We start from the raw sequence: 20,355 nt of genomic DNA on the forward strand, positions 1-20,355 counted from the left end.
TCTTAAAAGGGCAGGGACCCCGTTCTCTAACACTTGTCACTTGAGAACCCAAAAGGTCAATTGGTGTCAGGTGCTTGGATAGGCTTGGGAAGAGAGGGGCTACTGCTTCTCCTGTTTTCTGGGAGGTGGTCCCCATTCTTCCAACCCCTCTCCCAGACTTACAGTCACTCTGGCGGACTGCTGCTGTGTCCCTTCTATTCACAGAAGCAATGCATGTCTCCATGTTGAACACTATTGTCTTTACCTCATTCCTTCTTCTTGACAATCACAGAATGTTAGGGAATACCATTTTCACTTGAGAAGCAGGCCCAGAGAACATAGGTAATTGCTTAGAATCACACAGCTCACAGGTGGTTAGAAACCTGACTTGAGCCAGGCGGTTATGGCACATGCCTTTAATCTTAGCACTTGGGAAGCAGAGGCAGGTGGATCGCTGTGAGTTCGAGGCCAGCCTGTCTACAAAGCAAGTCCAGGACAGCCAAGGCTACACAGAGAAACCCTGTCTCGAAAAACAAAACAAAAGAAAGAAAGAAAGAAAGAAAGAAAGAAAGAAAGAAGGAAACCTGAGTTAAAGGCACGGTCTGTTTCTGTCTGACCTTAAAGTACAGAAAGCAGGGTTATCTTTTTTGAGCAAATTCACATCCAGTTAGTTCTTTGTGTGCTTATGAAGGGTTGCTGAGGGGAACTACATCTAGCAAGAGAAAGTCCTGGAAAGAGGCTGTCTACATAAATATAAATACTGGAGTGTGAGTGGTCTCAAGGACATCTTTTGGGAAATAGGGCAAGTGTAGTTAGTAGAGGTCACTTCTCTTTAAAGCCCATGATTGAAACCAACTGCCCATCACCTCATAAAAGAAAAAAAAAAAAAAAAAAAAGAAAAGAAAAGAAAAGAAAAGAAAAGAAAAAGAAAAAGAAACGACTGAAGATAAGAAGTGCATTAGCGGCTAGGGTCTGGCTGACAGTGCGACATGGCCATGGGTCTGTCTCTACAGCTTCTTTCTTAGTTTGTGATGGAGGAGAATGCTTGCCATGTGCAGATTTATTGCAGACTAGGACAAAATCATGATGTGATTGTTCCTTTGTGGTGTATTCTGATTGGCAACTTAATAGGACTGTGGTCATTTGCTCAGCCCTATTGGGGTGTATGGTCCACAAAATCACAAAACAGATCTCTTCAAAAACCATTAAAAAAAAAAAAGTTAGGTTTTAGCAAACACAGGGATCAATCTTTTGCTTTGGTGTGGCCAATCTGGCTGCTTCCTGGACCAAGACTGCTGTGCACCATGAAAGTAGCATCAGAGAGGGAGAGAAGTTAGGGTGGGGGCCACTGCTCAGGAAGCCTGGGCTTTATTTACAGAGGGCCAAGAGTTCCCCCAGGGGACCCAGAATCCTCCTGCCCATCTTACAGCATCCCCATGCCTTCATGGACCCCGACGGGCTCATGTTGGAGATGATTGCTAAAATCCTGGTTAGACTCTAGGCACCCGAATGGCAGTGCGACCAGACCCCCATTCAACAGCTCCAGCAAGGGCAGCCCTTGCATCTATCCCCACTAGTGTGTGAGGGCTAAAGAGGAACAGTGTCTGCCAAGTATTGTGTGCTGTGCTGGGCATGCAATGAGCTCCAAACAACTAGCCATTCTTAGAACTCTGAAGACATTTCTGCTTGTCTGGAAGTTTCCTGAGGCTATGGTGGTGTTCTCTTTGGTGGGCTACCAGGGCCTAACACAATGATAGGTGCCTGGCATAAACTTAGTGAATGCCTGTCCAACAAAATATACAGCTATATCCTGCATATCCAAGGGTTCTGTATCTGTTGAGTCAATAAACCATAGACTGAAAGTATTTGGAAAGAATATGGTATAGTACGCATATACAAGCAATTTTCCCTTGACATATTCTCAAAACAATACATTGTACTTACAAGGCAGTTCTGTGGTATTAGGCTTTGTCACTACTCTATAGAAGATATAAAATCCACAGAAGTGGAAGAGGGGTATATCTCAGAAATAAGGTGCTTGCATGTACAAGGCTTTAGGTCCTCTCTCTAGCATTGTAAAAAAAAAAAAAAAAAGTAAAAAACAAACAAACCCATACGACATTCAGAAGGATTTGTGTAGGTTCTCAGAAAACACTGTGCTATGTTGTATAAGGGATCTGAGCATCTTTGGATTTGACCATCCTGGAGGGGTGCTAGGAGAGTCAGGGGACAACTGATTATAAACCCAGCCCAGGTCACCAGCCTCTTCTGCCTGAGCTACCACATGACCTGCTATCCCTGCTCACCCTTTGTCTCAGCGCACTAGCCACACCGCAGCCAGAATGATGATCTAACCCGTAGGAGGGATGCCACGGATTCCTCCACACAGGAGGAGGGATGCCACGGACTCCTCCACACAGGAGGAGGGATGCCACGGACTCCTCCACACAGGAGGAGGGATGCCACGGACTCCTCCACACAGGAGGAGGGATGCCACGGACTCCTCCACCCAGGAGGAGGGATGCCACGGACTCCTCCACCCAGGAGGAGGGATGCCACGGACTCCTCCACCCAGGAGGAGGGATGCCACGGACTCCTCCACCCAGGAGGAGGGATGCCACGGACTCCTCCACCCAGGAGGAGGGATGCCACGGACTCCTCCACCCAGGAGGAGGGATGCCACGGACTCCTCCACCCAGGAGGAGGGATGCCACGGACTCCTCCACACAGGAGGAGGGATGCCACAGATTTCTCTCTACACAGAACCCAGCTCTGGAACGTCTCAAGTGCTGCCACTGGCTCTTCTGCTCTCTGCTTTTTCTCAGCCCTGTCTTTCCCTGTTCCAGGCTTTTTTCAGCTAGGCTTTCATCTTTCTTCCCCTCCCTCCTGTATGTCCACTGCTTCCTTACCCTGTTTGCATCCTGACATTTGCCACGTCTAGCAGAGCTTTGTCTTTTTTAGGGAGGCTCTTCCCATGCTGTCCCGGTTGACTGATTTGTTCTCTGCTGTGGTACCCTAGTCTGTCTATTCTCAGGGCTCAGCTGGTGTAGGACCCATAGGGTTAAGACAGCAGACACCTCCTAGTTCTGTATCCAGTGACAGATGGTGCCACGGGGGCAGTAAGACACCATGGAACCTGACATATGCCATAAAGTAGTCTTTACTTTTTCTCCGGATAACTGGTTTTTAAACATTTATGAGCACAGTAACTGGCTGATTCTGTAGATGCCAGAAGTATCTCAGCCTATCCCTCAGAGCCCGGCTCCTATTAGAGCTCTGGAAATATTGAAAGAGTTGAATAAACATCAGTTGAAGCTCTTCAGTGCGGCCGCAGTCAACTGTGTACTCTGTATATCTGCTCTTTGACCCTGACACTCGCTCATGAGGTTTTAATATGTCTTCTCTTATCTGAAAATGATGGAATTCAGGCTTAGTAAAGGGGAACGCTGTGGCCGGGTCACAGAGCATGCACGCTGATGATCTCCAGGCTGCACATGGGTTCTGGTCTTTCTTGCTGCCTTTAGCGCTCCATACTGTTGGCAGTCTGGCTCTGGGCTCTGGATATGGCTAGTTCCCAGGCTAACTGATGCCTCTTTGCTCACTTGCCTGGTTTACAGCCTTGCGGTGACAATCAGTTAGCTGCCTATCCACTCTATGCCTGGATCAGGCTCTCTAGCTTGATATCTGGGTGAGCCCCACCATACCTGTGGCCCTGCAGGCACAGGGGATGGCGTAGCAGAGAAAAGGCAGGGACACTTTTGCACAGCATTACCTGGGATCCTCCAGTAGAATACCCAACTCAACTCAAATTTCTAGGGAATCTCCTGATGCTAGCACCGAAAAAGAAGTAGTTTAAGGTAAACTGGGATGCATGATCGCCTTATTTGGCCACATGACCCCAGAGCGAGGACTTTGGGGGGTCATGTTAGCAGGAGAATCCCACAGGCTGCTGAAACCATGCCACCCACAGAATTTCCCCCTCAGCTCAGTAGTGTCTGCCCCTGCTTCCTCTTGCTGTGGTGTTTGCAAGCTAATCTTGGAGAGCGGCTGAGTCCCGGAACAAACAATTGAATTTTCTCAAGTCTCTGCTGACCCATCTATAAAACGGAAATAACGAGGACTCTACTTAATTTGTGGGCATCAATGCAAAATGAAAATGTTGTTCTAAAACAACAAAGGATTGCAAACCAGTCCTTGGGTGGAGCATTAAAACCAGGCACGCAGCCCTTCTAAATGGGGACCTCAGTGGCTGAATAGGTCTCAAGTATGCCCATGAAGCTGGCCCTGGAGACGATGAGGTCCAACATCATGGTTGTGGGTGTTGAGGCCCAACATTAACTTCATTGAGCCCACACATGGCCCAAGAACATGGCATGCAGTGGCGAGCGCTGCAGTGAAGGCCAGCTTCTCTTTCCCAGCTTGCCTGGCCTGAATTTTTACCTTGACACTGAGTCCGTTGGGTTAGCTTCCAAAAGTCGCTTCAGCTTTTCTAGGATCAAAGCTTTCACCCTGTGTCTCACACGGGGATTGCCGAAATCTCCCCAAAGCTTGCCAGCCCCAGTTCTGTCTCGGTCAGCTCCGACACACACACACACACACACACACACACACACACACACACACACACACACACACACACACGAATGGGGTCTTAACCTGCTTTGGCAAGTGCTTTCTCCCTCCTTAAGCTTACAGAGGTTCTCTTTGGATTTCAAGGTCCATGCCCATAAAGAAATTTCTGCCTTCTGAGTGCATACGTGGAGGGGCTCCTACATCATTTCTAAAATCCCCTCAAAGGTCACTCATTTCCTACATGAGCAGCTGGAGGCTTACGAAACTTGCAGGATTCAGGGGACCACATGATTCGATGGGGGATGTGGGCATTCAAGCCAGACCTCCACAGTAGTGCCATATATATTTATAGGCTAAGGGAACATCAGGAGTGCCTCTTCTCTATGACTGCACTTTGTAATTATTCTCTCGGAAACAATTTCTTGTAAGGATAAATATAAAAAAGAAAAACAGAAAAGCAACCCCCCCCCAAAAAAAATTGCTTGTCATTAGGTCTCTGTATATGATTTTTTTTTTCTTCCAGACTATTCCTGCTTTCTCAAAGCCTGGATACCCACACAGATCACACTCCCTGGCTTCTCAGGGTTAGGCTGTATTCGGCTAGGAGAGCAGGGGATTTCCAGCCCCTCTCTTGTGTTCTCTGCTGAATAAGGAGCCCTCTCTTAACCTTTCACCCCCCCTCTATGTAAGTGGCATTTTGGGGGACTATCTAGTCATTCTCTTCAAGGAGGAGGTTGGAAGGAGAGAGGGATGCTTTCGGTCCTGAGTCTGGGCCATGTGAATTCACCCAGGCCTCTCCTCAGGGTGCCTGGTGGCTGGGAAGTTTGGAGCTTTCCCCCAGGAATAAAGGGTTAAGGGAAAATGGTCTCTGATTCTGGACGCCTGTTGTTCCCTAAACCCTGCGTGTTCAGGTCCAGCTGCAGCTGAGCCCTGGCTGTGCGACAGTCTGGCACACTTAAAAGGCAATTTATGACTTTATTTTAAAGAAAGAATGAAAGTTTCACTTTGACCATGAACTGGCTCAGGGCCAAATGCATATTCCTAATTGGGGAAGACAGCATTTTGTTTTCTTTTCTTTTTTTCTTTTCTTTTTAGGCTTGGGCACTTCTGAGCTGTGTGCCACCCTCTCCTGCCACTGAGATATCGATGGCAGAGTTCCAGTCAGCCGGAAGGGTCTTTAAAACTCTCAAGGTGTCCAGGGCCCGCATGCCATTTTCTCCATTTTCAAGCTTTGTAAAGAAGTACAAAGGCTCAGATTCTCAGGCACCATGATTAGGAGGTCAGTGTGGGGCCATAAGTGAGGTTGTAAACTAGGAACCATTTCTGGTGGGTGCTTTCTTCTTTTTCCACAGGGCTGTGGAATAATCTTTCTAGAAGGCTGCTATGAATTTAGAATTGGGATCAAGCCAGCTTGGGAGCGGAAAGGTTTGGAGTGAAATGCGGGGGTGGTATGGCCTTTATAAAGCAAAACCAGATCATCTATTTTTTTTTTTAAATTGCAATTCAAAAATCTAAATTTGCACTGATGTCAGAGGTGGATACCTTCAGCTTCCTGTTCTCTCTTGTGATGTAAGGGATGCTCTCTGTGTGGACATCTTATTGAAAAGAACGTGTAAATAGAGGTGGTGCCTATGCTAGAGAAGCCTAAGAATAGTAAGAATACTGTGCTCTCTGTGCAGAGAGGGTGGGGACAAGAGCTGGGGCATCCAGAAGAGTTTGTGCAGGGGTGGGGGGGGCGGGGGTCCCACATACTCATTTGACTGTGTAAACAATGACAAGCATAGGTAGTTGTAACCTACATAAATGGAAAATGATATTTAAGTTCTAGAGAAATCTTCTGAGCCTCTAATCACCCAATGCTAAGAATGCCTGTGAGTCAAACTGGACTGTTTATCTGGGAGGATGTGGGATGTCCTTTGGTTTCTCCTTTTAGATACCAGGAAGTGAATCCTGAGAAAGGTCAAGTTAAGTTGCCCAAGGTTGTAAACGGGAGTAACTGTAAACATGTGCATTTCCAGGGAGCCTTTTGCTGGCCAGCTCTTGGCCCCACACAGCCAGGGGACTTTCTTTTAAAGTGTTTTTTTATTTTATGTGTGCTGGTGTTTTTCCTGCACTAATGCCTATGCACCATAGGTGTGCCAGGTACTCAAAGAGACCAGAAGAGGGAATTGGATCCCCTGGAGCTGGAGTTACAGACAGTTGTGAGTTGCCATAAAGATGCTGAGAATCGAACTCTGGTCCTCTCGAAGAGCAGCCAGTGCTCTTAACCAATGAGCTATTTTTCCAGTCCTTAGGTAGTCAAGTTGAAACTGGGTCTCATGGTACAGGCCGGATCTCTGATCTTTTGGAGGATGAGACAAACTCAAGGCCTACCGGGATTACAGAGTAAATTTATGACTAGCTTGGGCAATTTAGTGAGATTCTGTTTCAAAAATATTGAGTTAAACATGGCTGGGGCTGTGCACAGCTCTGTACAGGAGCCCTTGACTTGCACCTGAGAGGTCCTAGATTTGATCTCCAATATACCCAATACTCCCCCAAAAGAAAGTCCACTGAGTATCATTGAAGCTGTCTGTCTTAGCGGCTAAAACTCCTCTTAGGTGCCAGTGCCTCCCTCCTGTGGGGGAGGGTTTGCACTCAGCAATGAAGGAGAGGATGTCTCAGAAGGCGAAGACAGTGAGATGGCCCCAAGAGGCAGAAAGCAAACACAAATGTGACCTTATAAATTTGATATTGGCATTTTCACTCTACGTAAGCCAAACAGAGACTTCGCACAGCTTGGGAGTGAAAAAGAAGACTGCTTTGGCATGGGGTCAGAAATGATCTTCATTAATAAACTGACATGTCTGCTTTCCCTGTTGTTCATGACCCTCTCCTCTGGCTGCGTGGGAAAGCAATGGCAAACAGACATTTAAATGTCAAATGCAGTATATGGTAGGGCTTAACAGTTTATTCGACCTTCCACATACATTATCGCATGTTTCCAAATGTTCGGGTGATCTTATTTTGACAGAGAAGGAAATAAAAACACGGGAAAGGATGGTTTATTAACAAGAATGCAATTAAAGTGGCAGCTGTGGGGCTTGAACCTGGGACTTCTTATTATAATTCAAAATTCCTGGTATCAGAAGAGAATTTGACTTTCCCAAGTCTTGAGATAGGCTTCCTTAGTTACCAGGGAATAGCAGACTTCCTCCTGGGCAGGCTTGCCATTTCTACTCTCAACACTACACCTTTGACCTTGAGAACAAAGGGGACAATGACAGAGAGAATTAGACCTAAGTATAGTTCTATTAGAAGCAGGTGAAATGCCACTCTTATGACATAAAATAGAAATTATGGGGACAGCTCCGCCCCTTCTGCATATTTCCTTAGGACGTCCATCCAACTGTGCGGACAGCGGTGGGGACAGGATATGTGCTGTAGCATTCTTTTTACTCTACTCATTACTCTGACTGACTTTGCCCCCCTATGTGTCCTGAACACCAACCTTAAATACCATGAAAATGATTAGTGGAGACTGTCATTCCATATTTTAGTGTGTCTAAGAACATTCTAGATGCAGTCTTAGAAAAGATTTTGAAAATACATCCATACCGCTCTGTCCGATGGGGGGGCGGGATTTTTTACGCGAGTTAGTCCTTTTGACAAATAGAAACATCCTATTTGTCTCCTGGAAGGAGAAACAAAACACGAAGCTCCACTATTCATGGGGGAACCAGGCCTGAGTCATGACATTTTGTCTGTTACGAAAATTGAAACGTCCCAGGAAAATAATCAATGGCTCTGTCATGGTGTCAGAGGACGGAGTAAGACCTACTTCTGTCATTTAGTGGGCAAGAGCTGGCGTGTGGGTGGCAGATAGTTTCAAAGGCACTGCCACAGGCTCAAAACAGTACCGAGTCAAAAGGAGCAGGGGTCGCTCTGGAGGAAAACCAGATGTGGCTTTCAGACTGCTGTTCTCACTGCAGGGTCACAGCAGCTCCCTGGAAGGGTCTGTTGGCAGAGCATGAACACCTGTATGGGAGAGGCTGGCTGCTGCTCAAACTTCCATCCTAGTGTCACTGGCCCTCTTCTAGAACTGATGAGCAGGTGATCTGCTTGTTGTCACCCACCAAGGCATGAGGATGCGCCTTCCACACTAGCTGGGGGGAGGGGTGGGGGTGGGGGTGGGGGTGATGGGGGTGGGGTAAGAGGACCCCAGGGAAGCCAGCCATTTCATCACCCTACCTTTCTTTCTAACAGATGAAAACTTCCCTTCCTTAGCATGGCTGACCAAGAAGCAAATTTCTGTATCTTTCCCAGGTACCCTATTCCCTCAACTCCCCGGAAGGCTGTCTCACTTTTGTACCCGGGTTCCTTTGGTTGCAGTGTTTGATCCTAACCTTATCTTCCTGCAGAGGAGATGACCCCTGTTTCTGATGCCGTCGGACATTTTTGAGAAGTCGTCCCGGCCTTCCGTCCCTCTAACCACTGCTTAGGCCAAGATGGCACTCCCCTGCCTCATGGCAACCCCACCACCTTACATTGCAGACTCAGGGGGTTCCCCAGTCACCTTTCCATGTTAGAGAGTAGCCTCTTCTTCGGACATAACCCTCTCCTCCTTGCAAACATCTTTCTTCAGATTACTGTCTGGGCGGCAGTGAACTCACTCCTGTTCGGAGACTTCGCCCAGGCTCTATGATTACTGGACCTAGATTTACGGAGTTAGGAAAACAACTACCAAAAGCTGGATTTAATTAGTCTCCTGCCTGAGACAAACATCGCCTGCCAGAGGGGATTTCACAAGGCCTGCCACTGTCCACCACGGGGGTCCTCCCAGGTAGCGGTGGCTGCTGCTACTTCAGTGACTGCTGAAATGGAGCCTCCTTTCAGCCACCAGTGGGAGAAGAGGATCTTGCTGATTCTAAAGCTGTTCTCAGCCAGCCAGCTACTCACAGAAGCAGGGGGGGGGGGGGGCAAATGATGGGAATGACCTGTATCCCAAAGATTAAATCCTTTTCTAGCCTATTTTATTTTATTTTTCCTTTCCTGTAGCCACAGGAAAGCAGTTTCATGAGTAACTTTTAACTCAGAAAATGCACAGAGGGCTCTGGTAATTTGGAGGCTGAAAGGCCACATCTGCAGAGAGAGAGACAGGTTTGCTCTTTCATCCTGTCATGGTGGCCAGGAGATTTCTTCATGCTCCTCGGCCAAAACGTCAACAGTTTCATTTCCCACTTGCATCCTCCTAGCCAAGTGGTTCTCAACCTTCCTATGATGTTGCCGCCCCTTAATACAGTTCCTCATGTTATGGGGACACCCTCACCCCCCCCAACCCCATAAAATTATTTTTGCTGCTACTTCATAACTGTAATCTTACTACTGTTATGAATTGCAGTGTAAAAAAATTTTTTTGAGATAGAGTTTGCCAAAAGAGTTGCAATACTGAGGACTGCTGTCCTAGAGTATTTTAGGCATTACTCCCACTTGGCAGAGAAACATCGTCTTCACCCCTGTGAGCAGTAGAGGAATGAATGTCGCTAATCTTATGGCTGTTGGAAAACACTGGCTAGCATTGCTGCAGGATTGCGTTGGCTCAGAGGCAGGCTTTAGAAGCGGTCTGACCACAGGCAGAGCTACACAGAACATGGCGGTAGGCAAGGGTACAGCATTCCTGGCCCTGTCTCCGCCAGACAGACAGAACCCATCCCCAGAGGAGCCCTGCTATAGTAAGCATGGAGCTGATCAAGCTACCCACCCCCGCTTCTCTGTGGGATGCTGGATGTAACTGTGGCAGAGGCGGTCAGCAACCCCGGCTTACCACAGCCTCTGCAGCTTTCTCATTTAGTTTTCCCTGCTATGATTTTTTTTTTTTAAGTCTTCTTCCCCCACTGGGCTGTGAGCTGCTTCAGAGCTGCATTTTCTCTTCTACAAACCCAGCAGGCAGCCGTTTGCTTGCTCACAGTAACTTTTTAATAAATGTGTTCTGGACCAACGAAGAAAGAAGCGTGTATGCCTGCTGTGGATGCTGGTTGTTGCTGTTGAGGTGGCACTCTGTTTCATCTAGTCACATGTCCTCCCTGCTCACACCCCTCCCTCCACCACGCTCCCTGTTATCCCTCTAACCTACTATGCAGAGGACTAACTCAAGGCTAGCAATCCTGCCCCTAGAGCCATACAAATGAGTACCCTGACTAGGTTTGAGAGAGAGAGAGAGAGAGAGAGAGAGAGAGAGAGAGAGAGAGAGAGAGAGAGAGAGAGAATAGAATGGTTTGAATTATAGTTTTCTAGGGTTTGCAGGGGGACTGTGGGAGTGACACACAGCAGCTGTTTCCACTTAAAATTGATGAACAAGTATCACTACAAATGAACTCAGAATTTAAAAACAAAACTCCATGGAAACGAACCATTCCAAAATGGCCCAAAGGAAAGAAGTTCCTCCAACTGATGACCCAAACCAGTTTATCCCCCATAGACAAACCCTCCTTGGGGCCACGTCACGGACACGCACCAAAGCTGCAGTTCCTCCCTGCCGGCTGCTTGGCATGAGAAATGTAAATTGGCTCCAACAAATACCCTGGCTCTGTCTGCAAAGCAGGAGGCAAAATATCGCTTGTGACAGAGGTGGCCCAGGCAGCTTCACAGTGCTTTGGGCAAGAGCCACACTCCAGGAGATGAACCTCAGAGCCACTCCAGGGCTGTTTAGAGCTGGCCCATCACTGTACCCCGCACAGTGAGCAGCTGTTGGCCTGTGGGCAGGCCTCAGTCCTTCCCTGCACAGGATGTTAAACAGAAAATACTGTTTGGTTTTTTTTGAACGTCCTCATTAGACTTAAGAGTCTAATTCTCAGAAACACATAACCCCCAGGTGTGAGACTCAAGGAAATCTCAGAGTGTCCCGCGGTTATTAATGGCCATACAATAGGGTCATCTTTGTAGAAAGCCTGATGAGGAGCTAAATCGAATAAAGGAAATCAATTTTTGAGAATAAATGAAATTTAAAACGCTCCAGCTACAGGGCCCCAGCAAAGTCAAGATGTAGTCCATCTTCTGGTCATCTGACTAATGGAAGTCACACTTTATTTCTGTTACACTGGGTGCATATTACCAAGCTCTGTCCTCTAAAATTAGATCTTTGCAAAGACATAGCTGGCTTCTCCGGGCATGGCCAACGGTGGGGAAAGCCTCTGATGGCCTCAGGCTCCACCTCGGCAGCTGGTGCTGCTGAGCTCCAATGTGCATCCTCTGTGTCTCTAGAGCTCAGGAGGTTGCCACGTGGCATTGCAAAACAAAGCTCAGTGGTCTGCCGCTTTGCACAAAGAAAAGGTCCTTGTCTGGTCCTAACCTAGTATCCCCAACACCCCAACAGGAACTAAAAGTTGTCACCATGCAAGGTTTCTAAGTTAAAAATCATGAGGCAGGCTCATGTGTTCAGGAACCATAGACAGGTCACAAAGACCCCGGGGTGGCTTGTCCTTTTGTGAAAGAAATTTAATGATACTTTTAGTCTGTACCAACTTTAGGTTTTTTTTCTTTCTATTATCTCTTTAATTGTAAGGATTCCCATTTGGCCAGAGTTAAAAATAGGCACTCTGTTTAATGTCGCCCTGGGGTAGTGTTTAAAGGTATATTAATGTGCAATGGTGCAATGAACACTGTCCCTTAGCCCTATGCTGTGAAGAGGAGACAAGCAGAGGCTGATCTGGATGGGGATGTAGTGGCCTGGAAAGAGCTTTAGCTGGTGAGAAGTCCCCTTGTCTGGGCTCTGTGCTTTATCTGCTGGTTTCTGAGCAGGTGGGTGAATGGTACTTGGCCGAGTCAGTTGAGGTTGATGGTTGCTGGGGATGGAGAGAGTTAGGATGCCTGAAGCTAAGACAGGTGGAGGAAAGGCTGTACTGTTGACACCAGACAGGTTAAAAACATCCCTCAGATCTTTAGCTATTGAATGCCACCCACTACCCAAAAGGCCCAAAGATTGGCCGTATGTGGAGAGTGAGTTGACAGTTTTATTTCATGGTACTGATAGATCTATTATCAACTTTGGGGGTCACAGATCCCATGGTCTCAAGTCACATCTATCCACCCACCCAGGACAAGCCAGCTGAAGGAACCAAATAAATAGTGAAAGTAGGAAAAGGAAATTTATTCAATGTGGCCTCATTGGAAGGAGGATATGGAGATCCAGTGGCTTCCCTGCCTCCAACACCGTGTCCACCTTTGGTGTCCTGAGGTGAGTTCAAAGTTTAAACAGCGGGCCAAGGATATGCACATCTCAGTAGTCCTGGTCAAGGCATGGTCACACACCATTGACTCAGATGGCCATCATCACCACCACTACCACCACCATCACTACCATTACCACCACCACCACCATCATCATCATCTAGGTCACAATCTCATCTTGTAAAGTGGTCTGACTGACAAGGGGCTAGGACTGTATGAAATCTCTTTCTAGGAGACAAGTCCCTTCCTCTGGCTGGTGCCCTTTCCTTATCCCAGCATAAGATTCCTGGAGTGAAATCCCTTTTCTTTGAGGTCCATTGTTTCAATAGACTGAAAGGCACAGTGTCTCTTTAGAACACCTTCATTTCTGCATGGGCAGTTACAGATACAACCAACATTTATAAGATGTCTTGTATTTCAAAGACTTTAAGAGCCAGCGAGAATGATGACAAACATCCTTATGATACAGTCTCTGTCCTCAAATTTGTTTCTATCCCAGGAAGGAAAAGGAAAATAAGCAGAGGACTTCAATTTCTTTGCTCACTGATCTGAGAGACATAGAATGGGAGTCTTTGGAAGTGTCAGAAGTGGTGCAAATAACAAACTTGCTGGCAAGAGGACCGCTATGCTATAGTGCCTTGTGAAAGCGATGCCTTCGACAGTGACCAGCAGTCTAGGCTGTATGCACTGAACTGCCCAGTGGATACGCCTGTAAGGGTCTGTTGACATTGATACACTGCAGTTCTATCAGGAGAAGAGGCCTTGTTGGGACCACATCATGTATGTACATAGAAAATACTGTAACAGGGCCTCAGACCTTAGTAGGTACCCAGATCTTAGCACAACTGACTCCATGATGGAAGAACCATTCAGATTGTAAAACTCAGTACCAGCTGTTGAAACTAAAGCAAAGGCCTAACCATCAAAGTCCATATAGTTCTGGGAACGTCTCAAAATGTACTAACCTTGCTTTTGGGAATCCTGTAGTTCTGCTTCCGGCTAACTGTTCTTGTTAACTGAAGCATGTCAGGCCAGAACATGGTTTTTGTCCTTAAAAGCTCATCCCTGAGAACGGCTTAGGGCTACAACGGGATACCAAACACTCACCAGCTGGTTAATACAGACTTTCTGTGGCCTTAAGCCCGTGTCCAAACAGTCTTCTCTGATGGATATGCCGCAATAATACTGCGTTCTAGACATTCAATAAACTCTGACTCTGACATGGACCCAAATTAGGGCAGTGGGGGAAAATTGGCCCTTTTGGGCTATTAGGGGAAGGAGTGGAGGAGGGTGATACAGTGAACGCTAACAACAAAGGCATAATGAGCACTTAAAATATTTTGCTAGTATCCCCGGATTTAACTCTCTCAAAAAGCCACAGGGGGAGGAAATACTATTATTTTATCTCTAGGATGAGAATATTGAGGAGTCAAGTACAGTGTTTGCCCTGTACCAAGGTACTAAATAGTAAATACAGCAGCTGGTCTCACTTCCTATCCTAGAGTTGGGCTTTCATATGAACAATGTACTAGAAACATGGCCTGGAATACAGTCAACACTCAACAATTGTTAACCACCATTACAAATATATGTGCATGTGCGCACGCACACAGACACACACACACACACACACACACACACACTCATGTACGTGGGCACAAGCAAATCTCCACTGCAGTTCTCTTTCAAAGGAAAAACAGATAATTCTTCTTCAACTGTTCAACCCAACATAGACCCTTTGGTGACTAATGGCAAAAGGAAACCAGGCAAGCACTTGCTAGCTCTCCTGTCCTGCTAGTCAGGCACCAGGCCTCCCAGGGGCCAGCCAAGAAGATGCCTGTTGTGTTTGTCCCCTCCCCGACTGATGTTCTCTTTGGGGGTTGATATCTTGGGGTCCCCCTGATTAAAGCATTTCCCTTATTCACAGTCTTGATGTTCCCATTAGCAGGTGGTTGTGATGTCATGGGGGGTACAACAATGAAACTTGGGAGAACCCCACTTTCCCAGTGGACCTTTTAGATGAATGTCTGTTTTCTTCCCATTAGAGACAGCAGTGCTATAGGTTTGATTGTTTACTTATGAGGTCTGAAATGTTCACTGTTCTGCTTTCTCCTGTCTCTGCCCATCTGATCTCCTTGCAGGCCTTCACCACACAGTGAGATTTCTAGAAGTGAGATTTCCAACCACCGATCTGAAACAACAAAGACTACTTTTTGGTTTTACCACTTCTCATATAACCTACTTTTTAAAACTACCCCTAAGATTTAAATAATCTCCTGGTATGCAAAGACCATAGAAACTCTATAATGAGTGGTCTCAGGGACTGGCATCATCTCCAACTCAAGTCACCAAAGTCTTCAACAGAGCAGCTGTGGCCACATGAGGCAGCCTAGGACCAAGGCATCCTTGGCTGTCTCTGTGAGTCCTAGGATCAGAGCTCAACTCTAAACTGCATTGCTTTCCATTGGCAAGCAGTAGGCAGTGAGTGGGTGGTGGTGGCAGTGGGGTTCATGGGTTTGTCAAGCACTTTGAAAAGCGGAGTTCCCTGCCTGTTTGAAAGTCAGTTCCCTTAGAAGAAAGGCTGCCTCTTGGGGGGGGGGGGCAGTTCCTGCTCTTTTGTGCCTGGGTAAGATCTCCCCTATGCTCTCATCTGCCAGGGGAAAAGGTTTACTCAATCAGCAGGCGAGGTTTTCCTAGGGGCCGCCTCTATGAATAGGAAAGAGGTGGCAACTCCCAGGCTATTACTGCCATTTTATCTTTTCCCCTCATTGACATTTTTGCAGTCTGTTGCAGCAGGACACAAATCCTCCAGAATAGATGTGCCAGGGGTGGGTGGGTGCACGGATGGAGCAGCTGAGGGAGTAGGCGATAGGTCAGCAAGGATTTCAGCTGAAATTGAAATGTAAAGCCTCGTAAGAAACATGTCAAGATGATCAGGGCACAGTGGGAGCCAAGTGCAGGCCAGAGCACTGGGGGCAATGCTGTCACGGCGCGTGCTTCTCTCTCCTGCCTCTAAAACGAGGGTGACGGCCCTTGCCTGTCCTTTGTCTCTGCTTATGTCTATCCTCCATGGCATGGTGTCCACTGTGTCAGGATCTCGGTCAGCTGCCCAAGAACAAGTCACTTATTTGCAAGAGCTCACTGAGGGCGTGGCTGCCTACATGGTCTACTTGGCCTTAACATGGATATGTTCCTATCTCTCTTCCTCTATTTGTGTGCTTCATTGTTCAAAGTCTGCGCACCCCCCCCATCCTACCCCCCACCTTTTGCCTCTGCAGGCTTCATAAGGGCAGGCAGCTCAGGTAATTCACTGTGGCATGTCAGTTTGGGGGACTGGCCTGGGGGACCTCTATATGCTAATGTGCTGATGACGGCATACTCCTGTGTAGGGCAGAGGATGGAGCTCAGGGGTAAGGCACTTGTCCAATAAGAGCAAAGCCCTGGGTTTGATCCCCGGAACTGTCTGGAAAAGGAGGAAAGCCCTCACGTGAAGCATTGTGAGGTGAATGATATCCTCTCCCCCCTTCTGCACCCCCCCACGCAAATATATATGCCAACCCTAACCCCGAAACCTGTGACACACTGGAATAGGGTCCTTTGCTTATAAAGTAAGGTTCAGAATATATCGGTATAGGGTATCTTCATATGACCGGTCCCTTTAGAGAAGAAGAAAATGTGTATATTAGAGACAGAAACACAGCCAAGAGTACAGAGCAGCTGGGAATAATGCTGTAAACTGAGGACGCCAGTCACCATCACAAAGCAAAAGATGTAAGGAAAGACGCCACAAGCCAAGGGAAGTTCTACGAACCTCTGACACCTCCATTTGCAACAGGTAGCCTTTGGGGCTGTGAGAGCTACATTGTAATTAAAGTCATTCCTAGCGAGGCGTGCTTTGTTACAGCTCCCCTAGAAAACAAATACCTGGTATTGGATAGCCAACCTAGAGCCTCACTTAGAGCAAGGCGGCCAGCCCAGCCTCGTTGCTTGAAGCTCAGTTGACTGTGGCTTCTACTGAGAAACCAAAGCAGCAGGGTTTCAGTGACAGACTTGCTGGTGATGACAGATGTGCAGAGGCATGGAGAGTAATGTGTGGAGTCCACCAGGCCTTCTCCCTGTACCAGGGCATCCCTGACCTTGTTGATTTTCAACTCTGCTCAGCCTAATTCCTCCCCGCATCACATCCTGGACGCACTGGCTTTGCACCGGGTGCCCTTCGTTTTGAAGCCGTGTTTTCACTTTGTCTGTTTCCAAAGAGACTAAGGCTCTGCTCCGGGCACTGTGGTCCTTTTGGGATATTTCTTCTTCCATTTAATGATTATATAAGTAGTAAGGCCCAGAGGACCAGATGCAACAGTGTAGCCAGGGACCCTCTAAATAAGGAGTGTTCGTAAGTAAATACTGATGGGGGCGGGGAGGTCAGTGGTGTCATGGGTGTGGGCTTTGTGCTTTAAGGCAGATTATACTCTGTGGCAGCGACCTTGTTAAGGTTAGGCCTTTGAGAGCTAGAGGGTCTCCTGAATAGGTCATTATCCACATGGCATTTGAAGGATGCTTTGGACCCAGGACCTCTGTTAGGAAGCCTGAGTTAGCCTGGCTGGACCATTTTCTCTTCATCCCAGATTGTCCAAGAAGCAGCTTCTTGCTTTTCTTCCACTAACTTCTCAGCAGAGTGAGGCATGTGGCCAAGCCCAAGCCCTAGCAGGGAGACCGTGGGGGAGTCCTGATTTCCCTTTTTTCCTTTTTGGATAGTTTGTATTAGTGCTGTGGTTAATTGTAGGTATCGACTTAACTGGGCTACAGGGATGCCTAGATAACTTGTACAATATTCTCCTGGGTGTGGATGTGATGGTGGTGGCGGTGGTTATCTGTGAAGGTATTTCTGGGTGATATTAATATTTGAACTAGCGGACTGAGCAAAGTAGATGGCCTGTCCTCAAATGCATGGGTGTCATGCAACAAGTTGAAGACCTGAATAGAACAAAAAGGTTGAATAAGAAAGAATTTGATTTCTCTATCTGACTTCATAGCTAGATACTGGTTTCTGGTCTTTGGCCATGGACTTACCCTATCAGCTCTCTGAGGCTCCAGCTGTTTGAGGCTTATTTGGGGGACTCTTCAGTCTTCAAAATTAACTCTTTAGTCAATGCCTTATACTTAGCATCTACATAGATATGTATCTGTTATCTGACTGTCTGCCCATCCATTCATCCATCCTCTTGCTGGTTCTGCCCCCTCCTCCCCTTCCTCCTTCTCCCATTCCTCCACTGAGCTAAGCAGGGAACTTCTTACCTGTGAACGAAATTTTCCCTCCATGGTCCAAAGCGTCTCTGTATGTGTTTCTTTGAATTCTAAGTTCCAAGGATTACTTCTAGGGCATTAACCATTCATTATAAAGTAGGATGCCTACAGATTTGAAGAAGACCTCCCAAATTAGAGGGTTGGCATGCTCTCCGCACTGCCGTTATCATAAAAGGTAGTTGTGTTTGCTTCGTTTCCAACACTTAGCTCCGTTTAGAGTACATACATGCTGTGAGTTTCTCATATTTAAAAAATGGATGCTTGGGGTGTGCTTATGCTAGTCCTTGCTAGTCCATTTACACAAGAAAGTGCTTATGTAACCTTCAATTATTTAGTTAGTCCTCCATACTAGCCGAGGTGTACTGTTATCTTTCCTATTGTATTTGTCAGTGGGGGAGAGGCTGCTTCTTTTTCCTGTTATTCCTTTTCCTGTACTTGGCCTACAGTGCCTTCTCTTCTGAGAGGGGACACAAGTGAAGGCAAGAGGGACTGTATGAGCCTTTATGAACAAGTGGGAGTGCTCCAAGGCAACAGGCTGGCGTGGTCTAGTCACAGACACGCTTTGCTTTCAGCAGTGCCCTGAGTCACACATGAGGCAGAGGACAGGTGTGCTGCAGTTGGAGCCTGAGCTGCTCATGGTCTTGACTGTCTTCCACGTGCAGCGCCAGAGCTCCAGAGCCCAGCTGGCCAGTGGCAAAGGAATAGGAGAGATTCGGAGGGTTAGATCAGGCCTACCTAGACTTAGGAGATGGCTACTCACTATCACCTTTGGCAAACTTCAAGTTTAATATACTTAAATTGAAATCTGAATTTGAGAATCATAGAATTTCGGGTAGCTTCAATCTGTGCTCCTGAGCTATGGCCATTCAAGTACGGCTCCAGAACAAGGAGTTCTCTTGTATCCTTTACAGTGAAAAGAAAACAAACAACAACAACAACAAAGGAAGACAGACATACACATTTTTAAGTCCTTCATTTCCCTAGTCTGTTTCCTATTATTGCAGCAAAGCATCTGAGAACAGCTTAAAGTGGGATTTCAGAATTGTCAGTACAGGGTTGATGACTCAGTGTTTCAGAGTCGTTAGTGAGTGGTTGGTTGGCATTGTTGTTTCTGGGCCTCTGTGAGGTCTGGCTGGCATCAAGGGGCTGAGAGTGCGTGGTGGAGGAGGCTGCTCACGCACCTGATGATGGTGAAAAAGCAGAGAGAGAGAGAGAGAAAGAGTAACGAGAAGAACAAGGGCCAAGCAGACCCTTCAAAGGCCTGTCCCCAGAGACTCACTCCTTTCAATGAGGGTCCACTTTCCACAGTCTCACTGCCTTACTCAAAGTTTGAATCCACGGATTAATTCAATCATTCAATAGTTCAGAGCTGTCATGATCTAGTCCCCACTAGAAACACCTTCACTGACATACCCAGAGGTATGCTTTGAAAGTCTTCTAGGTGTCTCTCAATCCAGTCAAGGGTAATTATCACATATGTACACACACACACACACACACACACACACACACACACACACACACACGGTGTAAGTTAGGACCCTGGGGAATCAGCCTCGACTCCCCCTTCCTTCGGCCCCTTCCCATACTCAGTGCATATACGAAGCCTTGTAATTCTATTCTGAGACATCCATGGCCTCATGAGCCCTCGATTCCCCGGGCCAGGTGACTTCTATCTTTTATCTACACTAGTGTAACAGCTCCCCAAACGGCTTCACATTCCAACAGTCTCCACAGCGCAGAGTGATCTGAAGAGAAGTGACTCGGAGTACATTACGCTGACGTTTAAACCCCAATGAGCGTCTATTCCACTTACAATGGAAGTTCCACTCCGCCTGAGGAACAGGCTGCCTCATAGCTTTCCCCAAACTTCCCTTCTCACTCCCTGGCTCTTCCTCCACTTTAGTCTTGCTGGCCTTCTTTTTTTATTTGTAAGCGTGCTTAGGTCTTTCCTCCCAGGTCTTTGCACAAGCTGTGCCTTTTGCCTAGAATGTTCTCTCAGCTCCTGAGGAGACACCACCATCTCACCTCAGTTTCAGAAAGCCCACTTCTCGCTGCCTCCTTTCACACAGTCCCTGCTTCTCTCATTTCCTGTTACGTCAAATTACAATCACACCGTGTACTTATTCCTCTTGTTAATCTGACCTCCCGCTACCTTATTCCATTGAAAGCAGTCTGAAAACAGGGGCTGCATCCTTCACGCACCAAGTACAGTGCCCGGCACATAGCAGGGAGTAAGCATTTGTTTGTTCAATGGGGTATTAATATCTTTGCATGCTTGATGGGCACAAGACTCTC

The 20,355-nt window shown here is 47.1% G+C and overlaps 1 protein-coding gene across 1 annotated transcript in view; it reads right to left on the reverse strand.

The window, feature by feature from the left end:
• The window catches only part of SLC9A9 (solute carrier family 9 member A9), a 550,188-nt gene that overhangs the window by 37,339 nt on the left and 492,494 nt on the right, over positions 1-20,355 (reverse strand). The gene's annotated exons all lie outside the window — the stretch shown is intronic.

Source organism: Acomys minous (genome assembly GCF_964271855.1).
Source record: "Acomys minous genome assembly, chromosome: 13".
In the NCBI taxonomy this organism is placed as follows: Eukaryota; Metazoa; Chordata; class Mammalia; order Rodentia; family Muridae; genus Acomys; species Acomys minous.